The sequence below is a fragment of the Ochotona princeps genome, chromosome 19 (assembly GCF_030435755.1).
Source record: "Ochotona princeps isolate mOchPri1 chromosome 19, mOchPri1.hap1, whole genome shotgun sequence".
Classification (NCBI taxonomy): domain Eukaryota; kingdom Metazoa; phylum Chordata; class Mammalia; order Lagomorpha; family Ochotonidae; genus Ochotona; species Ochotona princeps.
In genome coordinates this window covers 45,033,132-45,050,739 of record NC_080850.1, presented here as the reverse complement: position 1 = coordinate 45,050,739, position 17,608 = coordinate 45,033,132, and positions in this window count along the sequence as shown.

Sequence of the window (17,608 nt, the reverse complement as noted above, 5' to 3'; positions counted from 1 at the left end):
GTTCACTCTCCTCCACATCGGTGCTTCCATTCGAAGCTATCGTTTCTGAGAGATACTGTTAATCACTCAGCTCGTGTTCCTCTTGTAACGAATATAGTAGGTAGTTATTAAGGGGCTTGGTCCGTGGCACTGGGATTAGTGAATTAACTAAAATCCACAAATGAGCACAACAGAAAATAGTTCTGAACTAAATTCTACCCTCAGTGGATCAAGGAGTCTCTGAAGGGGTCTTTAGCCATTCCTTTCTGGTGTTACACACACCCATTAAGCCTCTTCCTTTCTGTTCTACCACCGTGGGCTTATAATTTCACAAAGTCTGTCAATGGAACTCTGAAAGAACATTTTCTGAAAGTATGCTTGCTGAAAACTTCTTATGTCCACACTGTCAGAAATGCAGTTTTCCTAAAGCCGTTTTCTTACATATTGTCTCACATCCTCAATCCTACCCTTTCCAGGGCGGTCTGGCTTCTTAATGCATTCTCCATTCTGCAGCTACTCTTCAGCCCTGGGAATAACTGAGCTGGAACAATATCACTGGAAATTCTGATGGAAAACAGTGACGGGGAACAAGAGTGAAATCAGAGAATTGATTTCCCCAGCTTTCTCTTTTCTGCTGGAAGTCATTCATGTTTTCAGACACTCCTTTTCACAAAGCTGTCTCCTTTTGGTACGTGGTCGTAGCCACTCTGGGCTTCACATTTCAGGTTGACAGGTGGGAATGATTTTGACTCACATTGTCCTGTTCTTAGAAACACTCTGTGTGTCAAAACTCATCTTGAATAACCCACCTTCAATGTGGTGTTGTCTGGACGTTTGGCTTTCCAAAGTTAGCTCATACTGTACTCACCATCCTTTAAAGATAGCATAGTATTCAAAATCCAACTTGAAAGTGTTGGATTTGAATCCTGGTTCTACTTCATATCAGTTTTGTGACTTTGTCATTATTCAACTTCTCTCAGTTTTGGTGTCTTTTTTTTTTTTTTTTTATAATATAGCAATAGTAATCATAGCTGTTTTACAGAGTTGCTTTTGAGAATTGACCAAGTGTTTAGAAGATCTATCAGTGGAGGACTACTAAATAAAATAGTTTTAGCAATGAATGCTTTGTGAGCATATAACCTCAAGTGTTTTTGCTGTGGTACCGCCTTGCCACTTTTGCCGTTCCTCCTCCCCACCCCCCATATGCACGCTTAAAATCTACAGATTTTAGGTTCAGCTGAGCTCCTGGTTCTTCTGTTAGCCTTGGTGTGATCAGTCTTTATGGCACTTTCCCTCATGTTTTCACCTATACAGGTGTCTTCTCCTTTGTATATTGTTAAAATTTGATGACGGGTAGAGATTTTCATTTCTTTGAGTCGTCTCTCACCAGCTCAGTTCTGGAGGCATAGTTGAGGATCATTAAGCATTGGCTTACTTGCTTAGTTTTTATCATTTAGTTTCATGTAAGGCAAGTAAATCTTACTTTGTAACTAATTTAAATGAAGTAAGACAGGCAAACGTTTTTATACACTCTCTAGAACATATATATTTTTTACTGTAACAGCGATGAATTCCGGGTTGCTAAATTAATCAGATATTTTAGAAGTTTTCCAAATTATTACACAAGCAAATTAATTGTACTGCCATCTAAACACCTCAGTAATTACAATGCAGACATACTCTGTACATTTAATGGACACTTTAACCATCAAAGGTTAATAATGTAAGCATAAAACGTAGGAAGGGCATGATGTTAATACAAACATGAATATGCTTGTATCCCATTGCCTTTGCTATCTTTCAAATGTTGGAGATTGTCATCTAATCACAGCACCAGAGAACTGATAATTCATTCTTTTCTGATAATAATATGAAAAATTTGGTCTCTGTAAAATATTTATGGACTTCTAAAATAAAATTTCTCTAGAAAGCCCAATTATAAGAATTAGATTTGCTTCCTAATGAGCAGCTTATGTCAGTTCTCCTCTTTTAATAATTGCTTTGATTTCTTTGAATCTTGGATCACTACTTAAAGTGAACTCAGTGAATTATCTCCTTTTCAGTTTCACACAGTTGGAGACATTGACTAAACTCACTGTTCATTTCTTCCGTTTTCTTCTGTTGTCTTTAGTCACATGAGCACCACTGAAATTCTTTACATAAGCCAATCTCTGGGGTGGGATGAGCTGCAGGCAGCAGCTTGCCACACCATGCCACCGTGCCCTATTAACACCTCTTTCACTTGTCCTATGTTTTCTGTTCTCATTGGGTTTGTGTGAAGATAGGGATTAATCTTTTAGTCTTTAAACCTGGGTGTTAATTGAAACCAATGTACTGTTAATTTATCCAGTATACATCTAGTTTGTCTTTTTTTTTTTTTTGGTTGTTGATTTTGATGCCAGTTGTATGAGTTGTAGCCCTGTTAGCTAATGACGTTGTACAGAGGTGAAGTGAAAGTATGGATTTGGGATTTATGGAACTATAGGAAAGTGAAGGTCCACCACTTATGATTTCAAAATAAATTAAGAATTAAAAAACTCATCGAAATCTTTTAAATATATTGCTGATCTGCCAATAAAGTAAGAAAAGTGTTCAGAAGCTGCAGAAGCTAAGAGCAGACTGGCAGTGAGTAGGAATCCAGAAAAGTCAATAAGCACATAATGTCCAGGTGTCCTGGAAGAGCTGTAAGATGACAGTAAACTTGAAAACCCATATTGAAACTCTTATAAATATTGGGAAAAGGACACAGAACCTTTCATGTACAATTTTGGAAATCTGAGAGGAGTCCTTGTCGGAGCCAGGAGCTCACAAGTTACACCCTCAGTGTAGTCATCCAAGAGGGAGAAGGAAGAGAACTCCATCATGTTAGCAGTACTGGTGGACAAAGGAGAAGTTCATAACTAAAGTTATAATATGTGACCACGTGGGTTTAAGGCCAGAAATCATCTGTGAATAAGATCTTTCACCTAAAAATTTTTTTTATGATGATAGTTCATTAAGAGAGCACTTGAGCACATGACAGAAAGAACAGTGGACTTTTTTTTTTTTTTAAATTAAGGAGTGCAAGTTTACCTTGCGGGTTCCTGGGGAGGAGATGTGGCCTGAAGAAATGGGGGGACAGTGCTCTTTTGGCAGCTGACAAAGTTTATTTCCAGGGTCTCAGTTTTTATACATTTCATGAAACAATGATTCAGACATAACTCAGAATTAGATCATCCCGAAGAACACAGAGACAACAAAGAAGCTAACAAGGCAACTTAGTCAGAATTACTGCAACAGGGAATAGATAGCACTGTCCGTCCTTGATTGACTAGACAGAGCACAGATGTCTGCCTATCTTCAGGGAGAGCAGGAAAGCACATCCCAGGACTCACTGGGGCAGGAGCACACTGTGGCGGAGAGGCCTTCCGCCTTCTCTCTCCTGGAGCCTCTTCTCAGCAGGGTCCCACAGGCCTCCGCTGTCCAAGCTTTCCTATGGGCTGTATTCCGACAAAGGAACACACTTTAAAGCTAGACTTTAAGAACTTCCCAAATGGAAATCTTGGTTCAAGTTAAAAACACACTGTCTTGTGTAAGTGAAAGAGTGAAGGTCAGCAGAAAGAGATGAGAAGAATGATCTGGCTCGATGATTGAGTCATGGAAATTAATGGGTGCCAAATAGAGGAAAATTAAAATGCTAACAATAAATGTGTCAGATAGTTTAATGAAGATAGAAAAAGTTAGATTAAAAATAAGCCAACTAAAATTTTTACAGATAAAACATAACCAAAGAAATATTTCAATAGGCATATTGAATCTTGGATCATATCCTGCTCTGTGCCAAATTAGAATGTATCAGACACATAAAGGTGAAGAAATTCTTAAGCAACTAGACAAAAAATGTGGAATATATTCATGTTTGTAGAATAGTCAAAAAGCATAAAAACACTTATCAGAAAGTTAAATTATAAAAACTAAAAATTTCTTCCTCAAAATTAGTTGCTTTTGCTCATTAGAAGACAGAAAGAATTCAATCCAGAGACTGTTAGGAAAATATTTGTTAACTTAGCTGATAAAAAATTATGTCACAGAAAATATAAAATTTCTTAATAGCCAAAATTCTAATAATAGACCCAACTTTTAAATGTTTAAAGGTTAACAAATATTGTCCAAAATAAGACTCCTACACCGTAACCAACTTCAGCCTCTATCAGTGAAAATCTGGGTTAGAAACTTTGATCTAGAATCTGACTAGACTACTCAGCAGAGGGAAGTTGGAGTTTATCAAACAACCACAGTGTGCCCTTGGTACACGCAGTACTGTGGGCACAAGGGTGTGTGCACTGCAATACTGGCCAATTAATTTGTATTACTCTAAAGCATTGAAAAAGTGTGTTTATGTAGTTTATAAACACAGTTCTGTCACTTCCCTCCCTCCTACTCTTTCTTTCTTCTAATCCTCCTCCTTCCCTTTTTTTTTTCTCTTATAACTTTTTAAATCGCATAGTTGTAGTTTGCTTCACACTCACAGGGTTAGTACTCCACCAAATAGAAAGTTCAATACCTTATAAGTAGAAAGAACATGGTTCAACAGGACTGTGGAACAGGCTTATACATCAAAAGAAATCTGGAGATGTTAATTTTACTCATATAAACTGGAAGTAATGAGGAAGTCAAGAGAACAAATTCAGGCTCTAGTTATTAAAAATAAATTAGTTATTACTTGTAAGTGTTATGATTATCTGCATAAAAACCTAAACATGTTTAGACATGACCATGTTTAGTCACTGTAAATGTCAGTGAACTTTTAGCAAAATTTCTAGGTATGAAATGATTTTAATGTTAGTTGAATATACTAGGAGTAAATAGAAAAGTAATTCTCATTTAAAATAGGAAAAGAAACGCACCTGCAAGAAAATCCAAGGAAAAATGTACAAAGCCTTTTTGTAAACGTAAGTCCCTTAAATGTAGTAAGACATGTTCAAACTGATGTGAATGTACACTGTTAATGGAGAGAACCCTGTTGTTTATTCATGAATTCAATTATATATTGAAGTTAGTAACAAAGATTTTATGAAGCTGAAAGTCACCCTACAGTAATCATAGAATCAAGGGGTAAAGATTGGCTGAAACACTCAGCTGATGAGGGCCTTTTCCTGCCTTAACCAACACTTAGTAATCTTTGTAGTCAGTTAGGTGTACTTTATTCACGTACAAAGGACACACTGAATATTAACTCAGAAGACACAACCCAAGGCTTAGTCTTTCCTATGTGGCAGCTTGGCCCATAGCAGCAGTGGCATTGTTGACAAGCGAGTGAAGGATGGACTCTGTGGTACATAGTATTGAGATTGGTTCTTTATATGAAATGTGTGAATGCGTACCTCTAACACCAGCTGGCCCAGGGAAAATGTTTCCATAAGAAAGGAAGAGAGGAAACATCTGTTAACAAAACAGTGAGATGATAGGTCTGTCATGGTAAGGATTCAAAAGAAATTATTTGAAAGAGACAAAAGCCGGTCAGACCATTCATGATAAGCTCATTCCCTTTAAAAATAAGACTTTTATTGAGGGAAACAATCCTGAAAGGAAAGAAAGGACATAAATTTAAAGGAGATATTTCTTAAATATAAAACTGCAGAAAGATTAGCTTTCTAGAAACATTGAATTCATTGGATAATAATTACAAAATGTGTATAAACTAATAAGCATATAACACAAGAGAAAGTACAAAAATAATAATGGGGGCCAGGCGGCGTGGCCTAGCAGCTAAAGTCCTCGCCTTGAATGCGCTAGGATCCCATATGGGCGCCGGTTCTAATCCTAGCAGCTCCACTTCCCATCCAGCTCCCTGCTTGTGGCCTGGGAAAGCAGTTGAGGACGGCCCAAAGTCTTGGGACCCTGCACCCGTGTGGGAGACCTGGAAGAGGTTCCGGGTTCGCGGCTTCGGATCGGCACAGCACTGGCTGTTGCGGCTCACTTGGGGAGTGAATCATCGGATGGAGGCTCTTCCTCTCTGTCTCAGCTCCTCTGTGTATATCTGACGTTGTAATAAAAATGAATAAATAGTAAAATAATAATAATGGACACTTCACAGAAAATGAAGCATATATGACCAATGAAATGAAGAATCCTTTGATAAGCCTCAAATTACAAATTCAGTGAAATACTAGTTAATATCTTTGCCAGATTGGCAAAGATGACATGTTTTATTAGTATAAAATGTTCATGAAAGCGTGAAAACATGAAAACCTTTTTGTATACAATTGTGGGAAATATAACCCTTTCTAACTACTTTTGAAAAATGTTCTACAGGATTCAGTAAGTTAAGATACATAGTCTATAAGAAACTTCACTTATGCATGTGTATTTTTTTTAAGATTTACTTTTATGTCGAAGGCATATGTTTTGCATAGAGAGAGGAGAGGCAGAGAGACAGAGAGAGAGAGGGCTTCCATCTGCTGGTTCAGTCCCCAAATGCCTGCAGTGCCCAGAGCTGAGCTGAGCTCATGCAAAGCTGGGAGGCATGAATTTCTTTCTGATCTTCCACGTACAGGGGCACAAGGACTTGAGCTATCCTCTGCTGTACCCAGGCCAAAAGCAGAGAGCCTGTTAGGAAGTGGACCAGCAGGGACATGAACCAGTGCCAATATGGGGTGCAAGTTCTTTCAGGTGAAGGATTAGCCTGCCATGCCACCATGCCCACCCCAATCGTGCATTGCCGAGAATTTATTGCTAGTACACTCAGAAAAATTGATAGTGATGTTGCTTTAGATAGCAAAAAACTGAAAGTAACTCAGATGTTCTCAATATAGTCATCTTTGTATTCATAGGGCATTTGTTTCAAAGAACTCCAGCAGTGCCGTAATGTGTGTATACTGAAGTCCTTTATATAAAATGCTGCACTGTTTGCATGTTACCTACTATGCAATCCTCTCATGTACTTAAAAGCATCTATAGGTTACTTAAGAGTACTTAGTACAGTATAATGCTGTGAATGGTTGCAATACTGTATTAGTTAGGGAATAATGACTAGGAAAAAAGGTCTGTACCTTTTCAGTGAAGATTAAATTTTCTCTGCAGTTAGTTCATTCTAGGGATTTGGAGCACATGGATATGGCAAGTCACCTGTCTTGGCATGGGTAAATACGTTGTAATATGCAGTGGGGTGACAGATAACAGTTTGTGTGAGTCAGTCACACTGTGAATATCAGCATGGCTAAATCTGCTAACCTTGAAAGTCATAGAACACATAAAATCTGCTTCATATGTAAAGTGTAAAACAAAACCAGACTTTATTTGGGAACCATTAATTATGTTGTAAGAATACAAAGAAAACTGCTGAGGGAGCAGTAAAGAAGTTCAGCTTGTGGACCGAGAGGCTGGGCTGGGAGTGGACGCCACAAAGGGCTCTGGAAAGGTTTGTCAGGTTCTACTTTTTAAGCTGGGAGAAGTATTTATAATGCTCATCTCTGTTTCTACTTTTAAAATACATAAAAATATTACATATATTACGTAAAACACCTTATTCTATGTGGCACTTTTTAATTCAAAGGCTGACAAAATTGGAGAATTACTGAAGATAGGTTTACAGAGTTTAAAAATGAGGCATTGCTGGAAATTCTTAGCTATTTTTGGAAATAAAAGGTTAATATTCCAATAAAGGCTACAGTAAGTTATTTTTTAATTATCAAAAAAATTTTAAAATTGAGATTTAACTCTGAATTATTCTTATCATTTACATATATTATTAAAGTTTTAAGTATTTTATTATATTTATTTATTAAATGTATATATTTGCTTTGGTTCAAAATGGACAATGAGAAGAGCTGTAGTAATAACACAAGATATGGAAGATAAGGTTTGTGTCTTGATGCCTTGCACCATTTTGAATGTTCTACCAGATCTACCATCTCCTGTGCTTTGGCCAGGCTAGGCGTGGTGGCTTGGGGCTGCAATCAGCAAGTACGCCTTGCTTTCCAGGTGCGCTCTCCAGACACCTGCAAGGCTGTCAGTACTCCTTGGGAGCCCTGAAAACAGTCCTGTGTCTAGACTGGGAATCTTAATTATCCCCCACAGCAGCCAGCCACCCAGGGAGAGTAGGCCCTGTGGAAAAACAAAGACCTGTGTTAGCAGCAGAGGACTCAGGGATATAGTGCTGTGCCAAGCACAGTGAATGAAAGGACATTTCCAGAAAGACATTCTCCCAGCCATAACAACACAGTTAGCTTCACATTGTCTGACTGAAGAGAAACCACTGTCATTAGCAGGGAAAAGGGATTAGGGCCTATATTTCTCAGAGTTAGAGTCGATTTCGTTTAGAATTAGCAATTTATGTGGCTGTTTGCAAATGGTGTCTGTGACTCGGCTGCTTCTCGGGCTCTCCGAGCAGTGATGCTGCAATAGATAACTCCTCCGAAGAGCCTGAGCTAACCTCATGGGCTCAATTCTGAGTAGAATTAAATTTGAATTTATTTAGTGAAGTTTAAATTGGATTGATTCTAAAGAGTTGTGTACTCTTGCATAGTCTGTCTTACATGGATAGCATATCTTTTATTTCATTCACCCCAAATCCTGTTGTTATTCATAAAATTTGCCTTTACGCTGTCTGAAAACTTATCAAAAATATTTGTTTCTACTAATAAAATAAATGGAAAGTAGTGCAATAAAAACGTAAGATGAAAGGATTCAGGAAGCTATGATCTTTCCCATGAACTCTTAGCACAGAGTCCTCCCCTCGGGTTCAAGCGTTGTGGTCCAGTACCAAGACACCCCGGATCATTAGGAGGAAATGCTGTTAAGTCATAGACACAGGTTTGCGCTGTAGTTGCAGATAAGACAGTTACACAGCTGTTCTCTCTTCCAACAGGAGCTACAGTTTATTGACATGGCTGCTCCATGGTTTTAATTTTGTAGTGTTCATTGACACTCTGTTTAAAGGAAAATCTTTAACCAGTTAATGTGCAAAGGCTTTGTATCTCTGCAGCTCCTGTTATTTCTGTCTCTGTCGATGAGCTCATCATGATATGCAGCTTCTGATGCCCTCACTGAAATAGTGGGCATTTCTGTCATTGGAAACACAGATACAGGAGTACTTAAAATATCAATGGAAAATGAAATTAAAAGATGAATTTGTTTGAGAACAGAAACATTTTGAAATCCAAGAATATTTTTGTGTTGTTGTTGTTAAAGATTTATTTTCATTGGAAAGGCAGGATCAACAAGGGAAAGATCTCCTGTCTGCTGGCTTTCTCCCCAGATGGCACAATAACTGGAGATGAGCTGAGTCAATCCTGAGCCAGGAGCCAGGAACGTCTTCGACATGGGTGTAATGGCACTCTGCTACTTTCCCAGGTCCCAAGCAGGTAGCTGGATGTGAAGTGGAGCAGCCAGGACACAAGCTGGCACCCTTATGGTTCTTGACACTATAGTACTGCGTCCCTTGAATAATATTTTTTAAATAAAGATTCATTTATTTTTTTATTGGAAAGGCAGATATACAGAGAGAAGATCAGAAAGAAAGATTTTACGTACATTGATTCACTCCCCATGTGGCTGCAAAGGCCAGTGCCAAGCTAATCTAAAGCAAGGAGCCAGGAAACTCCTCCAGGTCTCCCACATGGTGCATGGTCCCAAGGCCTTGGACTGTCCTCAACTGCTTTCCCAGGCTACAAGCTCAGAGTTGGATGGGAAGTGGAGCAGCCAGGACATGGACTGGCGCCCGTGTGGGATCCTGGCAGATGTAAGGTGACGACTTTACCTTCTAGGCCGTCGCCCCAAGCCTGAATAGCTGTTCATCCTCTGGTTGGCCTGTCATTCCCTTGAGCTTGGAACTCAGTTCCTGCAGAGGATAGTGTCTTGCCATACTCTGCATAGAAGGCTGTTTTCATTCTCACGTTCCTGTATCTTAGAGCTTAAGCATGGTTTTGCCATTCCGCTCACTACTCACTTCCACTTCCACACTGTCATGCATTGCTCTGTTCTTCAGTCTTCATCCTCTGGCCACATTGCTCTTCCAGATGCTGAGAAGGCATGGACAGAGACAAAGGATGTATAAACTGAGCAGCATATTCAGTGTATATTGATTTTTGTAAACTTCGTTGATGAGTGTAAACTTGGAGGTGCTGCAGGAGAGCCTGAGGGGAGGCTTAAGGTAAAGAAGAGGAGAGCATGCTGGATGACTCTGCCTCACTGGGGTTAGTTGTCCCCGATGCTGTTACTTACAGATGTATTTACAGGCTGCTGTAGGACGTTATAGTTGTAGCTATTTGGCGCTTATCTTTAGGTGTCAGGAGTTTAGGGGAGCAGTTTGACATTTTCAGGATGTGCACTGAAGCATCTGCCTTGTCACGAGCGCTAACCCTCTCCGTAGGAAGGGAAGCTGAAGAGATTGTAGGTAGGGTTGGGAAGCTGATACCGTGTAGCATTTGAATTCATTTTGGTAGACCTTTGACATGCTTTCAGCTGTATTGTCTAACCCTACCAAGCCTACCAACAGTATAGGTATAATAGGATTTTTTGAAAGATTTGTTTTTATTCGAACTGCAGAGTGATATCTGGCGCCTGCAGTTTCACTGCCCAAATGCCTGCAGCAGTTTGAGCTAAGCCAATCCAAAACTAGGGTCCAGGAGCTTCTTCCAGCTCTCCACTTGAGTTCAAGCGTCCAAGACTTGAGCCATTCTTCCCTTTCTCCAGGCCATACACAGGGAGCTAGATGAGAAGTGGAGCAGCTGAGACATAAGCTGGGGTCCATATGGGATGCTGGTGTCACAGGCGGAAGTAGGTTACTAGGCCACATTGCCAGCCCCTACATTAGGGTTTTAATTGGCCTTTTATTGGGACCAAAGAGATTTGTGTGTATGTATTGTTCATGTGTACAGTGTGTGCGCTTGTGTGTTTAAGAGAGAGAGGGCAAGCGGAAAAACAGTGATAGTTAAATTGCATAATTCAGGATTGTATTTTAATAACTTCATCTTTTATCATGCCATAAAATGATAGCATGTGCTATCATGTTTTGCCACCAGTGTATCATTATAATATTTGCATTGTTCTAAAGTTACAAATCTTTGGCACAGACATGTTAAGTCAAATATTCTGGAGTGGGTGAGGCAGCTGCGGCTTAGCCTTTCTTATCTGATGACTGTGAGTCATTGGAGGAGGATGAATGTGAGGGTGTACATGGGATCCGTACGTGTGTGCAGTTGGTTAGTAGGCTCAGTGACCTGGATCTCACTTAACAACTATTGTTGACATCTGGCACAGGATGAGTTTTGAAGGACGGAGCGCTTAATTGTAGAGTCAGTGCTATTTGGAGTGATTCGTGCCAGAACTGGGTTTCAATATACCAGTCAGTGTTAACCCAGAAGGGGTTGAAAAGGGATCCCTGAAGGGAATAAAGATAGAATGTTTAATTGCTGGCTGATACATCTCTCTTAGATCAAGAACCACAATATACAGTAATGTAAAGCTATTTTCCAAAGCTTCAAAGCAAACAGGAATTTTCTTGTAGAATTGCAGACTCAGTTACTTCTGAATAAAGTTTATTTATTTATTTGTTTGTTTTTATTGAAAAGGCAGATATACAGAGAGGAGGAGAGACAGAGAGGAAAATCTTCCGTTTGATGTTTCACTCCCCAAGTGAGCCGCAATAGCTGGAGCTGAACCAATCCGAAGCCAGGAGCCAGGAGCTCTTCCGGGTCTTCCATGTGGGTGCAGGGTCCCAAGGCTTTGGACCATCCTCGACTACTTTCCCAGGCCATAAGCAGGGTGCTGGATGGGAAGCAGGGCCGCTGCGATTAGAACCGGTGACCATATGGGATCCCAGCGCGTTCAAGGCGAGGCCATTCACCACTACGCTATCGCACCAGGCTCCACTTCTGAATAAAGTTTTGACTAGAGGTCTAAATCTGCCTGGACATAATAGCATTTAAGAATAGTAATATTTTGGTGTGAAATAACGGATTCCCTTGTAAATAAAAATGTACTGTAACTGTTGCATCTCTTACAAATGGAAAAAGTAAGTTGAACATCCAAGTTTGCTGTTTTCCCTTTCATACTACTTGGTCTTGGTTTGTTATTTAAATAGCCGTGGAGGCTAGGACTGGTACAGCCCGAAGCCAGAAGCCCTGGAGTCCCTCCTCACCCGCTGCCTGCCGAGCAGGGCCAGCAGCTCTTGGGCCATCCTCTGCTGCTTTCTCAGACACATGAGCAGGGATCTGCATCAGAAATTGTGTAGCAAGGACTCAAACAGGCACTCACAGGAGATACCAACATTGCAAGTGGCAGCTTAACTCCATGTGCCACAGTGCTCACCCGCTGATTTCTTAGCCGAGTGTTGTACAAGTATGAAATGAACATGTGCCAATAATCACATTTACCTGTTAATCATTAAGGAAATCAGAAAGGTGATGCAATAAGTTCAAGGGAAAATTCAGAATGCTACACATTATAGATAACTAGTGATGTTGAAATGAATTTCTAAATATACGATATTGACCTTTTTCTACCGGTGGGAGATGGGTCAGTTTTGCCTCTATAGGAACAACTTATTTGCCTGACTAGAGTCAGGAATAATTTTCATTTCAGTCACCTGTGAACAAGGTGCAAAATTGTATAAAGTTCACGATCAGGGAATGTTGCATGAGGTAACTAGGAAGAGATTTGTTGAGATAACTAGTAAAGTGTCTAGTTTTTTTAAATTGAGGAACCCCATAAACCTTTGTGGTGTATCTCAAAGTCTCAAAAATTCCCCCTACATACCTCATTTTAGAGGTTTTTGATAAGCATATAGAAACATTGTAAATTGCCTTAAATTACATTTGTTCATGGAAAATGCAAATGTTATGCATATTTCAAAATTTTTTTTGCCCCAAATAAACTTTTTTCTTAATTCAATGTTTTATAATATTTTAGAAGCACTCTTAGTTTTGAGGTCTTTTAAGTACATTCTTATAATTATAGTAACTGTGGACACATGAAACAAATTGATAACAACTCCTTCAAGTCAACTGTGGCTAATAGTGGATTCTGCTTTTTATTTTCTAATTTAAAAGGCTAATTTTGTATATTTGTTTATTTGAAAAGGTGAAGTAACAGAGAAAGAGGAGAAGACGAAGAGGGGTCTCTTCCATTTGCTCTGTCAGTCCGAGTGGCTGTGACAGCTGGGGCTGGATGGAACTCCACCGGGGTGTCCCACGTGGGTGCAGGGACCCAAGCACTTGGCTGCCTTCCTAGATGCTCTTGCAGGAAGTTGAACTGGAAGTAGATTAAGCAATTCAGCTGCCCTTGCATAAAGGACGCCAGGGTTACCCGCAGCAGCTTCACCTGATGAATGCCGTGAAGCCAGTCTTTGACCTTATGCTGAATACAAGATATTGGACTCAGTGGGTCCTTGGCATCATGAATATTCCTCTGCAGGAGAACACAGCAAGCAAAATGAAAGGCAGCCATTGCTCTGTTTGCTAGTGTTAAAAGGCTCGTTTAATACTGTTGCCTCTATCCTTGGCACGGACAAATCGACTACTTAGATTTATCAGGCTTATGGGGTTATTTCAATCATCATTTGTAAAATTTTTTGCTTATTATTGAAGTAGTGAAAGAAAAACAGAAGTATCTCAAAATAAATGCTTACACTTCACTGATCAAAAAGCCAGAAGATATTTAAGATATGGCACAGCTGTCATACTGAGTCTCCTCAAAATAAAAAGTAAAAAAAACAAACAAAAACAAAACAACCTTGGTATGCGTGTGAAATGAAGAAGCAATGCAATGAGCAAATGAGGGCTCTGGGCTGGGACTAAGTGTCTGTGAGGAAGAAGCGGTGTGCGTCGGTGATTTCAGTGAGGCCTTGTGCTCGGTCACCCCGTTTAACCCAGTATGCCCTAGTTCTGGTTCCTTGGCCCTCTGGTTTCCCACTTGGTTTGGTGAGTCTGAAATAGAACTGTTGCTCCCCTCTGCTTCCGGTGCTGTATCTCTGTGTTCCTCTTCTGCTCTGGGTATCATAACATCTGCACCCCTGCTTCCCTTTGGAAGATCCATCTGTGATAATGGCTTCAGATTCTTGACAATATCTAGTCCCTCAATATTGCTTAGTGTTTCTTAATAACCCTGAAAATAGTCCCAACCTTCAGTTCTTTTCATATCCTCAGCTTAGTTCATTTTCTGTTTATTCCTATGACCCTGATAAATTCAAGGAAAAATAGTGAAAATAACCTTTTGGTGAGAAATCACTGCATTTTTATCAGTTATATAACTCAGGCATTAATTATTTAATTCTTAAAGTCTTTTTTTTTAAAGATTTATTCATTTTTTTATTACAGTCAGATATACAGAGAGGAGGAGAGACAGAGAGGAAGATCTTCCGTCCGATGATTCACTCCCCAAGTGAGCCGCAGCGGGCCGGTGCTGTGCCGATCCGAAGCTGGGAACCTGGAATCTCTTCCCGGTCTCCCACGCGGGTGCAGTGTCCCAATGCATTGGGCCGTCCTCGACTGCTTTCCCAGGCCACAAGCAGGGAGCTGGATGGGAAGTGGAGGGAGCTGCCGGGATTAGAACTGGCACCCATATGGGATCCCGGCGCATTCAAGGCGAGGACTTTAGCCGCGAGGACTTTAGCCGCTAGGCCACGCCGCCGGGCCCCCATTCTTAAAGTCTTAAGGGATAGTACTGCTAGTAACATTTAAGAGAGGCAGGCAAGCTTTGAGGTAGTGATTAAGACACGTGCCTGAGTTTGAGTCCTGTTGCTACACTTCTGACTCCAGAAGGTAGCAGTGACGGCTCAAATGCTCGGGTCCCTGACTCCTGGCTCCTGCCTGCAGCCTACATTAGCCCTGGCTGTGCCAGGCACTTGAGGATTAAACCAACAAATGAAAGCTCTCTTTCTGTCTTTGACTCTTTCTCATTGTGTTTCAAATAAATAAATAGGGAAATAAAAAAATTTTGAAAGTTAGCAGACCAGGAAATTGTGACAGAATTTCAATGGCATGCTTGATGTTCACCTGCACGACTCACGCTGTTAATGAACGTGCTGTTTCATAATTTGCTTAAGTTTCTGCATCTCTTAAAAGCGTCGTCTCTTTTTCTTTCCATGTTGCATTTTCTGTCCTAAATACTTCTGTCATAAATTATTTTATATTAACTAAGTGAGGATCAAGTGTATGCTCTTGTACCTTTCTTTCATTGCATAAATCATCTCCTTTTGTTCTATTACAATGCCTCTAGTTGCAGAACCCATAACATTATCACATTTATTACTAGCTGGGAAAGCATTAATCATAGATGGTCATGAACACTGGAGAAATTAGCAACAGAGTTTGTTGGAAATTGTGTTAATCATGTGGAATCTTGAAAATGACATGTTTCAAAAATGTTGCTTTCTTGCTAATACAGGTTGATGAAATTGTGGCAGAGGAAGGAGGTCAAACAAAATTAATGTTGTGCTTTAAAGCTAATATCACTCAATTACATGGTACTGATAAGTACCCAGTTTTATTCTAGGCATTTTATGTGTTCACTGAAAGTCTGTGTATCCATTTCTTGGCTGTGAAAATTGAGATCTATCATTGTTAGGATCATAGAGCAGTTAATAAAAGCAGTCATCATAAAATTTTGATTTGTAGGTTGGCTCAGTTCGGCTCTTTAGGACCAGTGTTTGAGGCAAGTTTGTTTGAACTATTCTTGATGTGGAGGCTGGTGATGGTCAACGTTTTTTTTGCAGCCTCTGGAGTTGAAGGCCCTGCTTCAGCAAGGGCTTACAAAACCTGCAATATTGAATGTCAGTAGGAATGCGCAGTTTAGAGGCTTAGATTTATGAACTCTTGGTGGGCCCCATCAATGCAAATATGAAACTTGTGTTTAGCACTAAAAATATAAAGGCCATTGGCTTTAAGTGCAAGCCTGTATTTATTTATGTGGGAATTCGTGTGCTCTTTTAGTTTGCTGGTTTTGAAATACAAGGTTTGCTAGTAGCAGCTTATCCACATGTGGTCATTGAGACCAGAACAGAGAAATCAGCTGGAGGGGAGCCTTGTGTCTGCATTTTCCTCTGTAAAATGTAGGACAATTAGGATGTATTGCATTAAATTTTCTCTCCTGTTGCTATTTCATAATTAAAATATGCCTCTGTGCGTGCTGTAAAGATTCCTTGCTTCATATTTTGAGAAGAAGTTTCATAAACTCATCCCCATTTCCACAGACCTCTGCCAGTGGTTAAAGAGGCGTACAGAGGGAGCACATTTGCTGGTACAAAGGGCAACTCTTCGTCTTTGTGTAATGCAACACCTGGTAAAATGGACAGGCTTGAGATTATATTGTCTTCCTTTGCTGGGTTTCATCCTATTCTGTTGACTTCAGACCTAATTCCCAAATTAGGTCAATGGCTTTCTTCTTGTTTGCATCTTGTCCGTAAGGGACTATGTCCTCAAATGTATTTCAGAACTGTATTCGAAAGCTCATCTGGAAGTGACATTGATTCCATCAGCTTCTCTACAGCACCCTATTTCCACTTCTATTTCTGTTTTTTTTCCCCCGGTATGGCTCTCCTTTTGTGAACTGAGTGGAGAACTTTGAGTGCAAGTAGGCCTCTTCTCTCATGCTCTCTCGCAGTTATTCACAGCCTTGTTGCTTGTCTTTCCCTGATCTCTGACTCTGCTCTGACATCCACCACCTTCTAGTTGAAACTGCATTTTGTCTGTAGTATAGGAAGGAAGCACTGCTTCATTTCAATGTCATGTAGAGACGGAAGCCATGATTGTGTGATCATGATGCTCAATGCATAATCCCACAACATCTTGCTAAGTCCAGTCACTCTAATCTTAACTCTTGCTATTTCTCTCATTTGTGCTCCCAGAGAAATGGGAGCCTTCTGTTTTGGGGTGATTAAGGTATGTGGAGGTGAGGGAACCCTTTAAACAATCCCTCTGTCCACAGTCAGGAAGGCAAATGCGTTACTTTTGCTGACTCTCCAGGGTCAGCCATGTGCCTGCAAAACAGGGGACAGTCCAAAATGTCAGCTGAATTGAATGCACAAAGTGAAAGTGGACTGAATTTTCCTACTAAAAATATTACCTTCCAGAAATGTGTCCAACCCTTGTGGGTTGGTTTTGTTTATCTGTTCTTCATGTCCAATCCAAAGTAAACTATTGACAGTGAGAAGCTGGTAGAACCTAGGTTGGGCAGAGAGTTTGTTGCTAGGCTGAAAAATTTAGCTTTGATATTTCAGAGAGATTAACTAAGCAGGGCTCCAACACCCTAGAAGGAAAAGTGATTATAGCATTGACTTTACTATAGTATGAAATTTAATAATGGAATAGGAAATCAAGATGTATTCCTAAAGGAAAGTTGAGCCAAAGGATGAAAACAATGTGAAAATAGGAAAATAAACTTTGACTAAGATTTGAGGCAGGAAAAAAATCAGACAGGAAAGTTCAGTTCTCCTTGGGATGCGTTCTGAGCTGCTTTGGCCTGGCAGCAGGAGGAGTAAGCTCCAGCTAAAGTGCAGAGAATGAACATTTGGGACTTCCTGCACGTGAGTTGCAATACTTGAGGTGTTTGGGAACTGAAATCACCCAGGCACCGTTTTCATTACCATTCCTTTCCTTGTGCTGTTCCTACCCCCCACCCCCCAAGGACAGTGAAATAGCTTACAGTTTAG